This window comes from Balaenoptera borealis (genome assembly GCF_965194805.1).
Source record: "Balaenoptera borealis genome assembly, chromosome: 3".
Taxonomy (NCBI): Eukaryota; Metazoa; Chordata; class Mammalia; order Artiodactyla; family Balaenopteridae; genus Balaenoptera; species Balaenoptera borealis.
Genome location: NC_138866.1, coordinates 44,607,776 through 44,628,337, shown reverse-complemented (window position 1 = coordinate 44,628,337; position 20,562 = coordinate 44,607,776). Strand labels below are relative to the sequence as shown.

General features: G+C 41.1%; 1 long non-coding RNA gene across 1 annotated transcript in view; it reads left to right on the top strand.

Annotated features, from left to right (window-relative positions):
* Window positions 1-20,562, top strand: part of LOC309626205 — a 254,462-nt gene that overhangs the window by 34,243 nt on the left and 199,657 nt on the right. The gene's annotated exons all lie outside the window — the stretch shown is intronic.

Here is a 20,562-nt window from a genome sequence, read left to right as displayed (position 1 = left end):
TTCCTAACCCATCAGTCAGTCTGTACCAACCCCTCCTTCTTGCTGGAAGAGCCTGATGTCTGTTTGGCTCCTCCTCACGTATTCCAGGGAGGTGACTTGTACCCCTGTACCAGGAGGAACATGTTGCTTTGATCTAAGCCAATCATGCTGCCTGGATTCCTGTTGTCAGGGGTTGGTTTAGAGATGGAATGCAATGCAGACCTGGCTAGTGAGACATAAGGGGGCTTCTGGAAAAGGTTTTCTCCCTTGATATGGAGTGTCTTGTGGGAGAATCTCCTGCTCTCCTGCTGATTGTTGTTGCATGAGGTGGTGCTGCTTGGAGCATCTTTTGCCATTTTTGCATCCCATCAGTGGAGACAGATTGCAGACGGCATAGCAGAACATGGAGGGCATGAGTCCTCGATGACATAAAAAACTGCTTAACTAGCTTTGGAGCAGCCCCAATTCCGAGCTTCTTATTATAATTCCCACCCCCCCTTTTTTTTTTTGATACTTTTAGTGAAGTATTCTGTTATTTAGAGCTGAAAGCATCCCAATGAATGCCATGCTAAATGCTTTGTATAGATCATCTCACTTAATCCTCACAACTTTATAATGATGAGAAAATGGTGACTTAGAGATCTTAAATAGCTTTCTACAAATCACACAAGCAGCAAGTGGGGCCTCAAACCAAGATGCCTGCCTTCAAAAAGCCTGGTTCTCAACCACTATGGTCAAAAAACTGTCTCTTGCCTCTACCTCCCTCTGGGACCTTAAGTAAATCTCTTAACCTTGCAAGCCTCAGTTTTCTCATCTGTGAAGAAAAAAACTGGATGGCCTCAGATGTCCTTCCCAACTCTAAAATTCAAGGAGTAAAATATCACCTTGTTGGACACAGGAGGCCCTCGCTGCTGGCCTCAGAACAAATTCTGGACTGTTCCTAATCCTTCACTTGCTCCAGGGTAAAAATCTCAGGTGGAAGCATTTAGGTCATTTGGACTTAAGTTGGATGCCCTTGTTGCCAGGGGCTGGGAGTCCAAGTCCAGGTGGGGTTCCCCCAGAAGCAACCCTGAACAAGGATTTGAGTGCAAGTGGTTAATTTGGGAGGTGATCCAAGGAAACACTGGAAGGGAGTGGGAAAGTCAGATAGGGAGAGAATGAAGTAATGAAGGGTGTGTTATCAAGCAAATTACCCCTGTGGGCAACTAGAGGATAACCCTGCTGGGAGACAGTGTAGACCATGCACCTCAGAGCTATGTCACTGACGGGCAAGGAGGTAGGATGTTTGTCCATCAACCCTAGACAGTCAGTAGCTGAGGGCTGCTGGGTAGGAGGTGCAGTGTACCCTTCCTGCTCCTCTTGCATCCTGCATTTGCAAAGTGGGCTTTGGGGGCCAGAGAAAGCCCTCAGGCAACAAGCCACGGGTGCTGGCAATTGGAAGTCTGACGATGCATAAGCACCTAGCATTTGCTGCCTCTCGCCCGCATTTACACAAACATAGGAGGGAAGTTCAGAAGCTGGGCAGCCACCGTGATCAACATCCATCCTGGGGTCCTTGTGAAATCCTGTCAGGTAGGCAGCCACGCTGTGTTGGGGGTCCCTACAACCCACATAGACCTGGGTCCTCTGGGCACCCCCAGAAACTGAGGCTGGGCGCACTAGCTAGAAATACAGCCAGTTCAGGCTCTGGTGTCTCATGGCTTCCTGTGTGTCATCTCGTCTCTCATGGAACCACGAGCTCCTCAAGGGTAGATACCATCTTTGATAATATTTACTTCCCTCTTACCAGTTGCATTCTTTACAATGATAGGCACACAGCAGCCACTAATATGTTTAAAAGTTGAATTCAATGTTTTTGTAAATACTATTAGTAGTAGTCTATATAGGTTGATGGAAAATTAGTCATAACTATTTGTAAGGATCCTGTAAATCACATAGAACATACCTTTTCTATACCAGAACCCCTTCTACAAGGTCCCTGTTGTGACTGTTAGTTACAGCTACCTTCCAGTGACTTCCATGGGCCAGTGTGCTGGTGTGGGGAAGAGTGGGCCTCTGCAGTCAGCTGCCTGCCTTTGAATCTCCGCTAAGCCTTATACTCTGTACATGGCCTTGGGGAAGTTAGGTAATGTTCTGGAACCTTAGTTTACTTATCTACAAAATGGGGATAAATGGTAGTATCTCTTTACATAGGGTTGTAAAGATGAAATAGAAAAAATGGATACAAACATAAATATAAATTCATACATACATACCATATATACATATATGTTTTATATATCTCTATAGATAGTGCTATTTAGCACAGAATCACAAAAGAGCAAACACTCCGTCTGGGGTGGCTATTATTATTATTCCAGAGAGAGGTTATTGCGTCTTCCTGATGATGGACTTCTTCGTTTGGGAACAGCTGTTATTGTCAGCAAGTGCTTCAATATATCAAGCCTGGATCTTTTGTCCTCTAACTTCCATGCAAAGGTTCAGTATTGAAACTAAATTGTTAATTCCACTCTCCCAAAGGAATAATTTTAAACATGTGTTGTCTTCTGAAACTAGAGAAGATAATTCTTTTTCATTTGCATGATTTGCCTTCAGATAAGAGAAATGAGTTATAAAGCAGTGTTTCCCAAGTGTCTTCTGAAAAATCTGCTCTCTGAGGAAAAAGTCTCTTTCAAGTCACCATGCCCATTCCTACATTAAAGGCTCTGAGAAGTCCTGCAGTAAATCATTCCCCAAACTAATTTGAGCATGGAATCCTTTTGCCATGTGACATTTATTAAAATCTCTGCAGTTTCCTGGCAGAGATTTTGATTTGTTTGCCCTCTTTTCAGCAAGGATTTTGGTGCTAACCACCAATACTACAGATACTGAAAATAAGTGCCTTATTTTCACAAAAAATAATTTAATTTTTTTTCACTTAAAAACTTCTTTTCCCCCCTCTTCCTTTTGTTCTCTTCAAAAGGACATTTTTCACTGTCTGCAAAACTGGAAAGGCAGAGAGGCAAAAGAGCCTGCTCTCTGCTCTCCCCCTTCCTCTCATCCACTTCCTGTCACCAGTAAAACTACGCCTGTTTCTTGAATACCAGCTGCTCGACCCCAGCAGCAGACTGAGAAAGAGTTCCATGTGGAGAAACTTTGCTGGCCTTTTTTGTTTTTTTGTGTTTTATTTATTTATTTTATTTTTTTAACATCTTTATTGGAGTATAATTGCTTTACAATGGTGTGTTAGTTTCTCCTTTATAACAAAGTGAATCAGTTATACATATATATATGTTCCCATATCTCTTCCCTCTTGCGTCTCCCTCCCTCCCACCCTCCCTATCCCACCCCTCTAGGTGGTCACAAAGCATCGAGCTGATCTCCCTGTGCTATGCGACTGCTTCCCACTAGCTATCTATTTTGCGTTTGGTAGTATATATATGTCCATGTCACTCTCTCACTTTGTCACACTTACCCTTCCCCCTCCCCATATCCTCAAGTCCATTCTCTAGTAGGTCTGTGTCTTTATTCCCGTCTTGCCCCTAGGTTCTTCATGACCCTTTTTTTTTTCCCTTAGATTCCATATATATGTGTTAGCATACGGTGTTTGTTTTTCTCTTTCTGACTTACTTCACTCTGTATGACAGTCTCTAGGTCCATCCACCTCACTACAAATAACTCAATTTCTTTCTTTATATGGCTGAGTAATATTCCATTGTATATATGTGCCACATCTTCTTTATCCATTCATCTGTTGATGGACACTTAGGTTGCTTCCATGTCCTGGCTATTGTAAATAGAGCTGCAATGAACATTTTGGTACATCACTCTTTTTGAATTATGGTTTTCTCAGGGTATATGCCCAGTAGTGGGATTGCTGGGTCATAAACACAGGCAGAACACTCTATGACATAAATCACCGCAAGATCCTTTTTGACCCACCTCCTAGGGAAATGGAAATAAAAACAAAAATAAACAAATGGGACCTAATGAAACTTAAAAGCTTTTGCACAGCAAAGGAAACCATAAACAAGACCAAAAGACAGCCCTCAGAATGGGAGAAAATATTTGCAAATGAAGCAACTGACAAAGGATTCATCTCCAAAATATACAAGCAGCTCATGCAGCTCAATATCAAAAAAACAACCCAATCCAAAAATGGGCAGAAGACCTAAACAGACATTTTTCCAAAGAAGATATACAGATTGCCAACAAACACATGAAAGAATGCTCAACATCATTAATCATTAGAGAAATGCAAATCAAAACTACAATGAGATATCATCTCACACCGGTCAGAATGGCTATCATCAAAAAATCTAGAAACAATGAATGCTGGAGAGCCACTATGGAGAACAGTATGGAGGTTCCTTAAAAAACTAAAAATAGAACTACCATACAACCCAGCAATCCCACTACTGGGCATATACCCTGGCCTTTTTTTTTCCCCCATTGTCCTTGGTGAGGGGGTTTCTCATTGTAGTGAGCGTGAAAAATTAAAACCTGAAAAGGAGGGCATGTTTTCACCAGAACCTTCTCCTCTTCAACCTCTTCCCAATGTTGCTAAAAAATAGCTCTAAAGAAGAATATCTGCTCTGTAACTGGGCTCCTTACTCAAAGCAGGAGGTTGAGAGAAAGGTCAACCCGATGATTTGAATGACAATGGCTCTTCCTTATTGTTGCTACCTTGATAAAGGCAGGCCTCACTCCTTTTGCAGGCAAACTGTGTAATTAGGTGTGAGGGGCTGTGCCTTAGAGAAGCTCAGAGCCATAGGATCTCAGCACTGGCTCACCAAGCCCAGACTTTCCATTAAACAAACGAAGCAGTTATGGCCCAGAGAGGTTAACTGCTTTGACCCAAGTCACAAAGCAGAGGTGGCTTCTTCCTACTGCTCTAATGATACCTTTTTTTGCTTTCCTTTTTGCTCTTTTCTGTGTGTGGGTTGTGGGGAAGAGAGGGGATGTATGGCTTCAAAAATCTGATTTGGGCTTCCCTGGTGGCGCAGTGGTTGAGAATCTGCCTGCTAATGCAGGGGACACGGGTTCGAGCCCCGGTCTGGGAAGATCCCACATGCCGCGGAGCAACTAGGCCCGTGAGCCACAACTACTGAGCCTGCGCATCTGGAGCCTGTGCTCCGCAACAAGAGAGGCCAGGATAGTGAGAGGCCCGCGCACCGCGATGAAGAGTGGCCCCCACTTGCCGCAACTAGAGAAAGCCCTCGCACAGAAACGAAGACCCAACATAGCAATCAATCAATCAATCAATCAATTAAAAAAAAAAAAAAATCTGATTTTTACCTTTCCCCACTTGCAGCCAAGAAATACATTGCCGGGCTTACGATCTTTCTCATTCATTCAATAAATATTTATTAAGTGCTTACTGGGTGTCAGGCATTGTGCCAGGACTTTCTTCAACTGGGTGTGTTAAACAAACATGATTTATTTCCCTCTGAAGCTGGTGGAATAAGACCCTAGGCCAGTTGCTATATGTACAAAAATTGCCATTTTATATTTTCTGGTGTCTGGCACCAGGCAGTTTGGACCCAGTCACCAAAGGACCCCATTGGTGTTTCCAGCCCCTTGTGTCCCTTGAACTGAGACCTTGGCCTTGAAGCTTTACAGAGATGGCCTGCAGAATCTTTGTGTATCTGTCTCCTTGCTGGGTACAGGGATGGTCCTTTTCCTTGAACACTGTGGTAATATGGAACGGTCCGAAGGTGGTGCCCTTGTGCCGGTCCCCCATCTCCACAGTGCCAGGGACCTGGCTAAGCTGATTGGGGGTGTTCCCCAATCCAGACTCCAGGGGTGAGCAAACTGATGCTGGGAGGAAGGGAAGGGAGTGGAAGATGCATGCTCTGGTTTATAGGAGGTCATTAACCCTTGGTCAGGTCCCACCCTGAGGTATTAAAACTTAAATTCAACACACATTTACTGAGTGCCTTCTACATGCCACTCACAGGTCAGAGTGCTTGTACATAGCAGTAAGCAAAACAGGCAAAGGTCTCTGCCCTTGTGGAATGTACATATGACGGTGGAACGTACATAGGACAGCTTCCTGTGGATTCCCTGATAGCTAAGTCCAGAGAGTGAGGCACAGGGCAGGCCCCCAAGCCTGCTCACCAGGGTGGAGAGAGACAATGAGGGTTTCCAAAGAAATACTTTATTCACTTCTCCAATTTTTCTGGGCCCTGACTTTTGCTGTGCTCTCAGTAGAAGCAGGAATGGCCTGTGTCTTTCCTTGTAATCGAGATCTTCAATCTCCCGACCATCTCCCGACCATCTCCCGACCATCTCCCGACCATCATCTCCCATAGTTCTGGGCAGCAGCGGGAGGACAGCCCACCCACAGCACCTTGCCTTCATCATTCCACCTGCAGAGAAGGTGGGGCTCTTTGGTGACTGGTGCTGATATGTCAAACTTGTCTCTGTAATCAATATGATGAAGAGACTGGAAGGTTGCTCCTATGACACTCTAGAGCTCAGAAATATCAAAAAACCAGCATTTCCCTGCCCAAACAAGTCAAAGACTGAAGAAGAAGCTGTTCCATTAGAGCCAACGTTTTCAAACAATTGTCTTCGGATCAGCAGCCCCAGCATCCACTGTGTGTTAGTTACATAGTGTTGCTTAACAAATTACCCCAAAATTTAGTAGCTTAAAACAACAAACATGTATTATCTCACAGTTTCTGTGGGTCAGGAATCTGGGTGTGGCTTCGTTGGGAGCTTCAGGCTCACAGTCTCTCATGAGGTTGCAGTCAGGCTGTCCAGTAGAGGCTGTGGGCCCATCGGAAGGAGGGGAGATCCACTTCCAAGCTCACTCATGTGGTCGTTGTTGGGTCTCTGTCTCTCACCCCATTAGCCTTGTCATACGGCTGTTTCTTAACGTGACACCTGGCTTCCCCTAGGGCAGGAGATCAACGAGAGAGTGAGCGATCACTCAAAATGGGAGCCACAGTTTTTATATAACCTAAACTTGGAATTGATATCACATGGCTTCTGCCTATTCTGTGTGTTAGAAATGAATCAATAAGTCCAGGGTATGACTGCTGGGAGGTGGGAATGATTGCATGCCAGGAAGAAAGGAGGTAGGGGATCTTGGAGCGTCTTCTGAGGTGACTTGATTGGCTCAGGGTTCTTGTCCCCCCTCAGCTGTTCAGATATGGATTCTCGGCCACAGAAAAGGATACAGCCCATGGGTAGACAGAGGGTCAAAGAGCCCTTCAGAGAGAGGAAATGCGCTTTCACACTAATCCTCCTTATTGGAGACCCCTGTGAGATCTGTCCCTTTGTTAAGAGCCAGTGGGGAGGGGACATGGGGCAGTGCTGATTGTTCAGTTCCCACTAGGATATGTCCTTCTGAGAATAAGCAGTCCCCAGATTCCATAGCAAAGGGAAAAAAGGATTGCATTTGGAAAGTTGATTTCAATTGGGTATATAGACTTATCCCAAATTAGAATAAAGTAACTAGCTGTGAAAAAGGGGTCAGACAAGTAACGCAAGGTAAGAGCAGGGTGTAATGCAGTAGAGACTGCTGAGGACTAGGGAGAAGTGGAAAGTGAAGACCCCATTAAAGGGGGCAGCTACTATATAGCTTCACTTGTGGCTATATAGGCAATTGTTGCTACATCTTCACATTTTTAAAGAAAAACCTGAAATCCAGACTTTTAATTGAAATTTCCCATGTACAAAATGTTGGCAACTAATTTAAAAAATTTAAAAGCACTGGGTTGGCCCATTAAACACACACATATGTGGGCAAAGTGCAAGAAATACAGGCAGACGATGCACACTTTTCCTGAGCAACATTTCTCCTTACTGTTTCATCTTGAGGGCCATATCCCAGAAGAACTAGAATGAGGGCAGGGAGACATTGGGTATTTATGGTATGTTATGGTGCAAAATAGTTCTGAAAAAAATAATATAAATTTTTATCCTTACTTATTTGATCACAAAAATAATGATGTCACCTTGCATGAGTGCTGACCTCTCAGGAAATGATTAAACTAAGTTTTGATGAGCTTCATGTAAAAGAGCAAAGAAATGTCTATATTTTCTCAACTGGCTATTTGAGGGCAAGGGGTCTTCTTCCTATTTTAGAGGAAGGAAATAGATATGCCCTGAGGTTTCTGTAGGAACTGACCAGATATCCCAAAGAAATCCAGTTTTGAACTGAGACAAGTACTAATGCTTGTGTTTGCCTCCAGGGAAATCTCTACATGAATAGAAGAGAAATAATTAACTGGTGAAAATGGGAAACAAGAGGCTTCAGGTTAGACATAAGGAAGTACTTAGAGACTAAGAGGACCTAAAGGCATTGGAACGATAGAGAGAAGAAACTCATTATTTTTTAGCCTAGAGTTTCTAAATGGAAGAATTAACAGCTTTCTTGCCGATCTGCTCTGAGCAGTCCTACTCAGAAGGGGATGTGCGAAGGAGGCAGCCCCTGGACCCTCTTCATCCTGTGATTTCTTCTGGGGCCCAGCAAACAAAGGCCCCCCAGTTTACTAACCCACCAAATGATTTACCAGCTGTCCCTTCCCCCAGGAGGTAAACAGGCAATAAAATAAATGAAATTCCTATTCTTTATTACTTGACCCCCATGAATCATCACTCACTCCAGGTGAGCACTTATCTCTAAGGCATCACAAAATATTTAAAGTGCTATCTCCTTTATTATGAATGAAATAGAAGAAATGAGCAAAAAACCGAATGATGATGTGTCTTAGTGCAAGGACAATTCTGCCAGCAGTAGCTGTTAAATTTCAGAAAACAGGAGACTGTGTGTGTGTGTGTGTGTGTGTGTGTGTGTGTGTGTGTCAGGGGAGTGAGGATTCTTAGGGCCTTCTCAGTTTCTTCCATTCTGTTCCAAACCTTTCCTAGGATTAGATTCACTCTGAACTTTAGGTCCTCACAGAGCGACGGATAGATAGAAGCATATGGGATGTTACTTTCCATTCTTGGTTACTTATAAAGTCTATCTTGAACTAAAAGCTTATTGTGCCAAAATAGGGGGCTTTTGCATCTTGCTGGTGAGCAGACGGGTGCTATCCTGTCACCATGACAACAAGTATTTGCATTAAAGAGGCTCCTCAGACCACATTACAGTCCCATGGCCCAGAGGGACCCCTTTGAAGACCTTGTAATCTTTTCCCTAAGCGTGATTAACATCTTCTGAACATAATCATGAACCATGTTCTGTAACAGATAATTACCTACTGCAGTTAGCATCTTCTGTCCCTGAGAGCTCTGTGAAATTCATGGAGTGCAAGATTTACTCTACTGTTACTTTACCTAACCAACTAAAATAAAGCAATTTGACTTCTTAAAATCTGGGGAAGTTTGCATTTTACACAAATATATTGTGTTGACCCTGGCATCATGTGTATCTGTCACGTGCTCCGGGCTGTTCTTCACCCCGTTTTTGAATACCATACCTCCTGCAGGCATTTTCTGCAATGCCAAGGGCTCCCTTGTCCTGTCTGTGTCTCCTCTTTTTCCCATGAAGTGTGCTCACTTCTAGTCCCAATTTGTGCTTTAGATTTACTGCAGTCATTTGCCTGGCTATACGGGGACTTTTAAAAATTTCTCTTCATAGAAGTTTCCTCTGTAGATTTCTCTTTATCACCTAACATCATTTCTTGAGACTCCCAAGGCTCGTGTCATGACCCAGGGGAGTCCTGTTTCTCTCTTGGCTCTGCTTTACCCAGGAAAGTCTCTCTTGCATAGGTGAAAGCCTCCTCTTCCAGGTTCCCTAACCCCATTTTATCTTTAGGGGTACACTCAAAACTTAAGGGAAGCTAGATGAAACGGATGTTAAAAAGAGTGTTTGAGAGAAAAAGGAAAGAAAAAAGAAAACTCCAAACCCCAAGCTACCATAGAGATGGACCTTTACTGATATCTTTCCAAGTCTTTGCACTATATTACACTGTTGTTATGCAAATAGAATGTGGAATCATTATGATGATAAAGAGCACTTCGGTGTTTTAAATGTTACCTTGCTGGAGTACCAGGACTCTAAAGGTGAAACAATAATCTTTAATATCTTGCCATCTCTTGCAGGTAGGGGTGGGGGCATGAAGAAGACTGACACACACCACGTCTACTCCCTGCCCTGATAGTCTTTCTTTGCGAATAAAATTGACTAAAAGGATCTTCCAGTGCTATTTGGGTGCCATATTTTCCGAACTCCAAATCAGGAACCATGGCAAAGCCATCGTACTATGTTGGTGGTAGAATCAATGTCTCCCAAAGTCATGAGATTGAGGGAAGTAGTCAAAGCTTCACTCTGGAAGGGAAAAAGGCCTGGAGAGGATGCAAAAGGTCAGCCTGCCGGATGGAAGGTGTGGGCTGTCCCATGTTGAGTACATATATGTGCTATGTATCTCTATATGTGTATGAAATATATGTGCACTATATATATATATATATATATATATATATATATATATATATATACACACATATATATATATATATAGATAATTTCTAAAAATGATCCACTCACGTCTTTAAAAGAGCAGCTGGCTAGGCCATCTCTATGTCCAAGGGGTTCAGAACAAGCCTTCTCAAAATGTGTCACTTTGGCATGTGGATTATTTTGAGCTGAAGACAGTCAAGGCCCAAGAGCCTCAGGAAGAGCTTTCTACCTCCCCCTTAACTACATAAAAGAATTTAGGTAATAGAGAGCTATTACCAGAGATAAGTTTTCATCTGAATGACCTATCCCTATGGCAGGGCAAACATCTAATTACTATACTTCTGCTCTACTTACTGTCCTGTGAGTTGTCCTCCTCCCCTTGGAAGCCCCAGGCCCCTATGCCATCCTTTAGCTCAGGATGGCATATGAGCCTCAACCGCCCATCTTGCCTTTGTGCCTCATATTTTTATGGCACCCCCGTGCGTACAAAATTAAATTGGTTTTTCTCCTGTTAATCTGTCTCATGTCAATTTGATCATTAGACCAGCCAAAGAACCTAGAAGGGTAGAAGGAAAAGTTTTCCTCCCCTACACTCCTCAATTTGCTTTTGGCCTCAGCTGTCTGGAGCATTACAGCTCCCCTTTCTCTACCCTCCCCGTCACCAAAAGCCCAGGAAATGGGGCCAGTCCCCTATTTGTGCTGCACTCCAGGCAAAGCTTCTATTATAATGAGCTCCCTTGTGATGCAGAAACCAATAAACCTCTGCTACAAATGCCCAATAGTGAACCAAATTATACATTTTTTTCCCCAATTGAGTATTGTTTTAAATATGCTCATACCTTTTTAATGGTAGGCATAAAGTTGTCATATGTATGGGAAAACATACTTGCCTCTGATAGTGTGTGTGTGTGTGTGTGTGTGTGTCTGTGTGTGTGCATGTGTGTATGTGCGTAAAAACTTCTCTAATTAGCACTACCATGAGTAAAGATTCTTCTGGGATGAAGCGTTGAGATTGGGGGTACTGAGACCCCATCCAGCTATATTTCTGAAGGCCTAAGGCAGAGGAAATTCTTGGCATATGGAATATAATTATTCAAAATGGAAGGTGGCCAAGGTGCTGGAGTTAAAATTTCCTATTCTTACACACAGTGGGATATTTCAAGAACTTCCTTGCCATAACCAGTTGGACACAATTTCTAGAGATGAATGACAATGTGCTGGGACAGAAAGATAGCAGCTGGCCGTTTGGCCAATCCATTATTCTGCATTAATTTGACAGTTTTTTTTTTTTTTTTTTTTTGGTCAGAGCCCTGGTGGCGATGAACTCATTTAGAATCTCTCTGCCTGCCACATGTCAGTTCAGAAATATTCCAACACAATGTGGCATTAGTTATGTGGCCTGGGATCGGGGCCAACCAATTGGATCCAATGAATGTGGATAAGCTTTATTCATTGGCAAAATTAATAAACAGTAACAGTGACTTGAGCCAGTCAGAAAGCAGCTTATTCATAAGAGTTCAATGCCCCTGGGATGAACTGGTCCAGTCTTTGATTGGCTTCAGCCACAGTGGTTCTGTTGTGTACACCAATCAGTGTGTTGGGGTCCGCAGGGGCACTGTCACAGCTCTGCACTGATATCCATCTGAGAAACTGATTAAATCTGCATTAATCACAGGGCCCAGCCTAAGTGCTGTCAGTGCCCTTGAATATTGCCAGGAGGATCAATTGCTTTGGCTTGGAAATATAAATGCATTTCTGTCATTGCTGGAAGCTATTATTTGGTGACAACATTCTAGGACATTGGTATTATTTTCAGTTAATGAGCACCGAGGAACAAATTCTGACCATAACCACATGTACACGCTATTCAGAGATGGGAGAAGGTAGAAAAGAGAGACTGAGTAACATGCGGAGTCTTTTCAGTGGCCTATGAGACTCGACCTTGTTGACTCCTATCTGTCTGGTAACTCCCATCCCTCTGATATTATAGATTGCTTCTTGCATAGCAACCCTCCAAACTGCCCCACCACATACGAAGACTGAATAGATGTGATTTGTTCAGAAATAGAGACACACACGTAGAGAACAAATGTATGGATACCAAGGGGGAAGGGGAGGTGGGATGAATTGGGAAATTGGGATTGACATATATACACTACTATGTATAAAATAGATAACTAATGAGAACTTACTGTATAGCACACGGGACTGTACTCAATGCTCTGACCTAAATGGGAAGGAAATCCAAAAAAGAGGGGATACATGTATACGTATAGCTGATTCACTTAGCTGTACAGCAGAAACTAACACAACATTGTAAAGCAACTATACTCCAATAAAAAAATTAATTTAAATAAATAAATAAATAAATAAATAAATGGAATCATAAAAAAAAAATGTGCTTTGTTTTCTTCCTGAAGAAGAAAACATGAAAATGGTAACTTTTCAGAAGTGCTTTCTGTTGCAAGAAAACTCTTTGCCACCAGTGAGAAATTTTCCTGTGTTCTACATGAAAAATACAATTATTTTATATCCAATCAGCCTATGTTCCTTAACAAATTATTTTACTGTAGGGAAAACATGATGCTTTTACTGAAACCTGTTTTGGTTTTTAAAAATTGATGATTAAAAAAAAATTGGTTATGAAGAACCTAGGGGCAGGGCAGGAATAAAGACGCAGATGTAGAGAATGGACTTGAGGACACAGGGAGGGGGAAGGGTAAGCTGGGACGAAGTGAGAGAGTGGCATGGACATATATACACTACCAAATGTAAAAGAGGTAGCTAGTGGGAAGCAGCTGCACAGCACAGGGAGATCAGCTCGGTGCTTTGTTACCACCTAGAGGGGTGGGATAGGGAGGCTGGGAGGGAGACGCAAGAGGGAGGAGATATGGGGATATATGTATATGTATAGCTGATTCACTTTGTTATACAGCAGGAACTAACACACCATTGTAAAGCAATTATACTCCAATAAAGATATTTTAAAAAAATAAATAAAAAAAATAAAAAAATGATGATTTAATACACAATGTGTTAGGTTTCTGGCTATGATAAGGCTATCACTTGTACCAGACCATTGCTTCTGCCAAGAATGCCTAGAAAATGTGGATATAGTACAAAAGAAAGCTTTGTTTGAAAGCATCAGAGAGATGCCAAGCCTGCTATGATTTGAAGGGCCAGATTCTGGAAAGAAAGAAGGCTCATTGAAATAAGCATATTTTATTTTATGTGCTACCTTCTTCATGGGACATTTAGTAAGTGTAGACATGGATAAGATGCTGAGACTCTGGGCAGTGGTTTGGCTTCTAAGGGTCAGAGAGGACTTCTGAGCTTTTAGCAATTTCATGAAGCTGGGGAGACAACTATTAGAGTCCAGGCTTGCAAGAAAACCAGGAGTCAAGGGCCCAAGAACTTGGAGAGGAGTGGATCAGATGCTGCACCAGTTTTCCCTTTGAGACATTTACTGTTTAATATATGTAGAGTAAGCAACCAGAAGGCTGTTGAAACAGAGTGGAATCTTAGACAGTGCTGTGGAGACAAAACTTGAGTTCAGGGCCCATTAAGGAGGAGGAAGCATAGGAAACATCCTAGATTCTCAGTTGGGACCCCTGGGAGGCCTAATCTCTAGGAGTGCAGAAAGAACCAGAAATACTGTGAACCTAATGAGGACTGAAAGCAAATCTTGAGCAAGATGGGATCCTGACTGGGTTGATGTTATGCGCTGCTACAGCATCTGGCAGAGAATAGGGAGTATCTTCTCTGGAGTGATATAATGTAGAGACTCCACAGCTTTTCATGTACAACATTTAGTATTCAATAAAAAATGATAAATCAAGCCAAGAGAAAGAAATAGAATCTAGAAAAGCAGACCAAGAAGTGACCCACAAAATGGAGAATTTCACTGAGAGTAAGAATCTATACAGAAAAATATCAAATGGAAATTTTAGAGATTAAAAAATCCTACACCTGAAATTAAGACCCAAGTAGATGGGTTTAACAGCAAATAAGACACAGGTAAAGGGGGATTGGTGAGCTATACAATGGGTGAGTAGAAATATCCATACTGGAGGGTGGAGAAAAAAAAAAAGGAAAATATATAAAAGAGTATAAGAGACATAATCTATAGAATTTGAATTCTATAAGCAGAAAGAGAATGGGGTAGAAGAATATTTGAAGAGATAATGGTCAAGAATTTCCCAAACTGATGCATCAAGCCATAAATACAAAGATTCTCTGTGAACCCAAGCAGGGTAAATAGAATGAAAACCATGACTAGTCATATAAGGAAACTGATGAAAATCAACACAAAGAGAAGCATCTTAAAAGTAGTCAGAGAAGAAAGATACATTTACCTCTAAAGGAACAACAATAAGACATTTGACTTCTCAACAAAAACAATGGGATCCAGAAAATATTGGCATAAGATCTTAAAGTGCTGAAAGAAAATAATTGCCAAGCTAGAATTTTACATTAAAAAATTTCCCCAAAAGTTTATATCAGAAAAAGATGTTATAGACAAATAAAGAGCTATATTGCAATAATCGAAAAACAGATAAAATTTAGAATGGGCAAAAGGCATGAATAAGTATTTCACAGGAGAAGAAATACAAATGGTAAGTTAACACATAAAAAGAAAAGGAAAGTAAAGGGTCAAAAGAAAACTATTTTAGGCTCCAAAGCATATTTTTATAATTCATTAACTTTTTTGGATGGATCAAATAATAATAGATGCCAAGCCAGACCTTGAATAATGAAGCTAGAAAGATAGAGCCTCATCTTTTCATTTTGTAAAATACATTTTATCGCATGCGCCTTATGGGAAGGAAACAGAGAGACAAAGAGGTTCACTTGCCCAAATTTAAGAAGGAGGTAGTAATAGAACTTGTGTTTTAATGGCTCTGTGGTCTTAGGCTATTTATGCCTTTAACACTTCAACTCTTACTGGGAAAAGGCAGAGTTTGGCATTGATCCCCATCCACATGGGAGTTAACATTCTAATAGTAGGAGACAGACAGCAAACAAACAATTGATAAGCACTTTGAAGGAAAATGAAGCAGGTAAGAGGATAGAAAGGAGAGAAATGACCTTTTAAGATAAATTGATCAGGGGCCTCCTCTCAGAAGAGGTGGTGTTTGAACAGAGATCTAGATGAAGTAAGGGAGCAAGCCACGTAAATATTGGGGAGAAGAGCATTCTAGGCTTCAAGCAACAAGACCAGCATGACTGGACAGAAAGAGTGAAGGGGAGAGTGAGGTCAGGACAGATAGTCTTAGGAAGCTATGGTGAGGGCTTCAAATTTTACTTTCACTGTTGAGCACTTTGGAGGACTTTGTGCAGAGGAGTAACAGGATCTGACCTAAGTGTTAAAATAATTACTCTGGGGGCTTCCCTGGTGGCGCAGTGGTTGAGAGTCTGCCTGCCGATGCAGGGGACACGGGTTCGAGCCCTGGTCTGGGAGGATCCCACATGCCGCAGAGCAACTAAGCCCGTGAGCCACAGCTACGGAGCCTGCGCGTCTGGAGCCTGTGCTCCGCAACAAGAGAGGCCGCGACAGTGAGAGGCCCGTGCACCGCGATGAAGAGTGGCCCCCGCTCGCTGCAACTGGAGAAAGCCCTTGCACAGAAACGAAGACCCAACACAGCCAAAAATAAATAAATAAATTAATTAAAAAAAAATTACTCTGACTACTCTGTGGAGAGCAAAGGGGGCTAAGAGTGGATTCAGGGACTCTACTTAATGGGCTGTCTTATTAGTACAGGCAAGATAGTGGCTTGGACTAAGATGGTTGTGATGAGTTACTGAGAAATGGTTGTAAATATTTGGAACATATGTTTAATATAAAGCCGATGGGATTTGATGGATTATTTGTATAGGATGAGGGAAAGAGAGGAGTCAATGATGAGTCCAAAATCATTAGGAGCTGAAGGAACGGAGGAAAAGTTTTGCATTTACAATACACTGGATAAATACTGATAGAGATGAGGGCAATGGGAATTTAGAGCTGGAGCACCTAACATAGATGTGGGGTGGAGTGGAGTGTAGCCAGGAAAGGTTCACTGCTCTCCTTTTACATGCTAGTTTCTTTTTTTTAAATTAAGCCTCTCAAAAATAGATTTAATTTTTTTTACATATATATGTATCTATTCTTTTTCAAATTCTTTTCCCACTTAAGTTATTATAGAATATTGAGCAGAGTTCCCTGTGCTATACAGCAGGTCCTTGTTGGTTATTTTGTTTATTTTTTATTTTTAAAATTTTTATTGGAGTATAGTTGATTTAAAATGTTGTGTTAATTTCTGCTGTACAGCAAAGTGAATCAGTTATATTTATGCATATATACACTCTTTAAAAAATTCTTTTCCTATATAGGTCGTTACAGAGTATTGAGAAGAGTTCCCTGTGCTGTACAGTAGGTCCTTATTGGTCATCTGTTTTATACATAGTAGTGTATATGTGTCAACCCCAGTCTCCCAATTTATCCCTCTGGTAACCGTAAGTTTGTTTTCTACATCTGTGACTCTATTTCTGTTTTGTAAATAACTTCATTTGTACCATTTTTTTTTTAGTTTCCACATATAAGCGATATCATATGATTTTTGTTTTTCTCTGTCTGACTTACTTCACTTAGTATGATAATCTCTAGATCCATCCATGTTGCTGCAAATGACATTATTTCATTCTTTTTTTATGGCTGATTAATATTCCATTGTATATATGTACCTCATCTTCTTTATCCACTCCTCTGTCAGTGGACATTTTGGTTGCTTCCATGTCCTGGCTATTGTAGATAGTGTTGCAGTGAACATTGGGGTGCATGTATCTTTTCGAATTATGGGTTTTTTCTGGGTATATGCCCAGGAGTGGGATTGCAGGATCATATGGTAGCTCTATTTTTAGTTTTTTAAGGAACCTCTGTACTGTTCTCCATAGTGGCTGTATCAATTTACATTCCCACCAACAGTGTAGGAGGGTTCCCTTTTCTCCACATCCTCTCCAGCATTTATTGTTTGTAGATTTTTTGATGATGGCCATTCTGACCGGTGTGAGGTGATACCTAATTGTAGTTTTGATTTGCATTTCTCTAATAATTAGTGATGTTGAGTATCTTTATATGCTAGTTTCATTGCCTTTTTTGGCTTTGGCTGTTCCTGTCTTTCTGATTTTGTGAGAGTTTTTTTTTTTTGAGGGGGGGATTAGTATTTCTTTATTTTTTAAAAAAATTGAGATATAATTGATAAATAACATTGTGTAAGTTTAAGGTGTACAATGTGTTGATTTGATACACATATATTGCAATATGATTACCACGGTGGTGTTAGCTAACACCTTTATCATGTCACAATTATCATTTCTTTTTTTGTGGTGAGAACAATTAAGATCTAGTCTCTTAGCAACTTTGAAGTTTATAATATATCTGTTGTTGACTATAATCACTATGCTGTGCATTAGATCTCTAGGACTTTTAAATCTACTAGTTGTAATGTTGTACACTTAAAAAACATCTCCCAATTCCCTGCAATCTCCAGACCCTGGTAACCACCATTCTACTCTCTGTTTCTGTGAGTTCAGTTTTTTGTTTGTTTGTTTGTTAGATTCCACATATAAGTGAGATCATACAGTATTTGTCTTTCTGACTTATTTCACTTAGTATAATGCCCTCAAGTTCCAACCATGTTGTCACAAATGGCAAGACTTTCTTCTTTCTCATGACTGAATAACATTCCATTGTGTATATACACTGTGTATATACACTATATATACCACATCTTTATCTGTTCATCTGACAGACACGTTGTTTCCATATCTTGGCTATTGTGAATGATGCTGAAATAAACATGGGAGTGCAGATATCATTTAAAGTTTAGATGTCCAGTATCCATTTCCTTTGGATATATAGGCAGAAGTGAGATTGCTGGATCATGTGGTAGTTCTATTTTTAATTTTTGCGGAATCTTCATACTGTTGTCCATGTTGGCTACACCAAATTTACATTCCAAAAGTGCAGAAGGGTTCCCTTTCTCCACATCCTTGCCAACACTTATCTCTTATCTTCTTAATGATAGCCACTCTAACAGGTATGAGGCAATATCTCATTGTGGCTTTGATTTGCATTTCCTGATGATTAGTGACATTGAGCTTCTTTTCGTATACCTGTTGGCTATTTGGATGTGTTCTTTGGAAAAATGTCTATTCAGTTCCTCTGTCCATTTTTTTTTTGTTAGCAAATAAACATGCACATTTATTTTATTTTTTTAACATCTTTATTGGAGTATAATTGCTTTACAGTGGTGTGTTAGTTTCTGCTTTATAACAAAGTGAATCAGCTATACATATACATATATCCCCATATCTCCTCCCTCTTGTGTCTCCCTCCCTCCAACCCTCCCCATCCCACCCCTCTAGGTGGACACAAAGCACCGAGCTGATCTCCCTGTGCTGTGCAGCTGCTTCCCACTAGCTAGCTATTTTATATTTGGTAGTGTATATATGTCCATGCCACTCTCTTACTTTGTCTCAGCTTACCCTTCCCCCTCCCCGTGTCCTCAAGTCTATTCTCTAGTAGTTCTGGGTCTTTATTCCTGTCCTGCCCCTAGGTTCTTCATGACTTTTTTTTTTTTTCAGATGCCATATATATGTGTTAGCATACGGTATTTGTTTTTCTCTTTCTGACTTACTTCACTCTGTATGACAGACTCTAGGTTCATCCACCTCACTACAAATAACTCAGTTTTGTTTCTTTTTATGGCTGGGTAATATTCCATTGTATATATGTGCCACATCTTCTTTATCCATTCATCTGTCGATGGACACTTAGGTTGCTTCCATGTCCTGGCTATTGTAAATAGAGCTGCAATGAACATTGTGGTACATGATTCTTTTTGAATTATGGTTTTCTCAGGGTATATGCCCAGTAGTGGGATTGCTGGGTCATATGGTAGTTCTATTTTTAGTTCCTCTGTGCATTTTTAAATCAGATTTTTTTTGTTTGTTATTGAGTTGTATGAGTTTTAAAATATATTCTGGATATTGACTTCTTATCTGATACATGGTTTGCATATATTTTCTTCCATTCCATAGGTTACTTTTTCATTTTGTTGATTGTTTCTTTTGCTGTGCAGAAGATTTTAGTTTGATGTTGTCCCACTTGTTGATTTTTGCTTTGGTTGCTTGTGCTTTTTGTGCCATATCCAAAAAATCATTGCCAAGGCCAATGTCAAGGATCTTCTTCCCTATGTTTTCTTCTAGGAATTTACAGTTATCAGGCCTTATGTTTAAGTCTTTAATCCATTTTGAATTAATTTTTATGAGTGGTGTAAGATAGGGGTATTTTTTGGTTTTGTTCTCTTCTAGGAATTTTCACTTCTTCATCTTGTCCCATGAACCTTGAGACTAGATCCAGGCTTTACTACTAAACTAGCCATCCAAGGGTAGAGCTCCCTGGTCTTCAGGACTGGGATCTGGACCTTTGCTATGAACTCTACAGAGTTCCCAGAAGAACCCACAGCTGAGATCTAGCTGTCAGGGATGGAGCTACAGTAACTCACTAGGGAGGACAGCTCCCTCCTCTCACTGGAACTGCAGGATGACATAACCAGGAGTGTCCCCTGGTGCTCAGCCATTCTGAGCACACTCAGCCAGTTTGTGGTTTAAGTTAGTAAAGTTTCACTCATAGAGCTAGGAGTAGGGTCAGTTTTTCCCAATGCATATGGTAGATATGCAGGTAGATACTTGAATGAGAATTAAACTTCTCTTTTCAAGATACAGGGAAAGTATAAGCTGAGTGGTCCAAACAAAAAATGCCCAGTACGTGAGGGGAGAGAGGCAGCATGCTCAGGGAACAGGTGGAGAGAAAAGTGCTTTGGGTGACTGTGGTCCATGAATAATGTGACCCATCCAAGGACAATTATTGGGAGAACATGATGTAACGATCTAATCGGAGGTCACTTATAGTTAGACATCTCCAAGGACACATACTTAAGCTGAACCACATCCTGCCTTTAGGCATTATAAGGAAATTATAATGTATCTAATGTATCTAAGTCAGAGCCAGTACTACCAGGAGCAGAAGTGTCTCAAAAATAATGTCAGTATTGACTTGTTTTCAGTTATCTTAGAAACAAGCTATTCCTCTCTGCAGTTGATGGCAGTACTAGCCCTGCTTCTGGTTTAAAGAGATCAGAGAT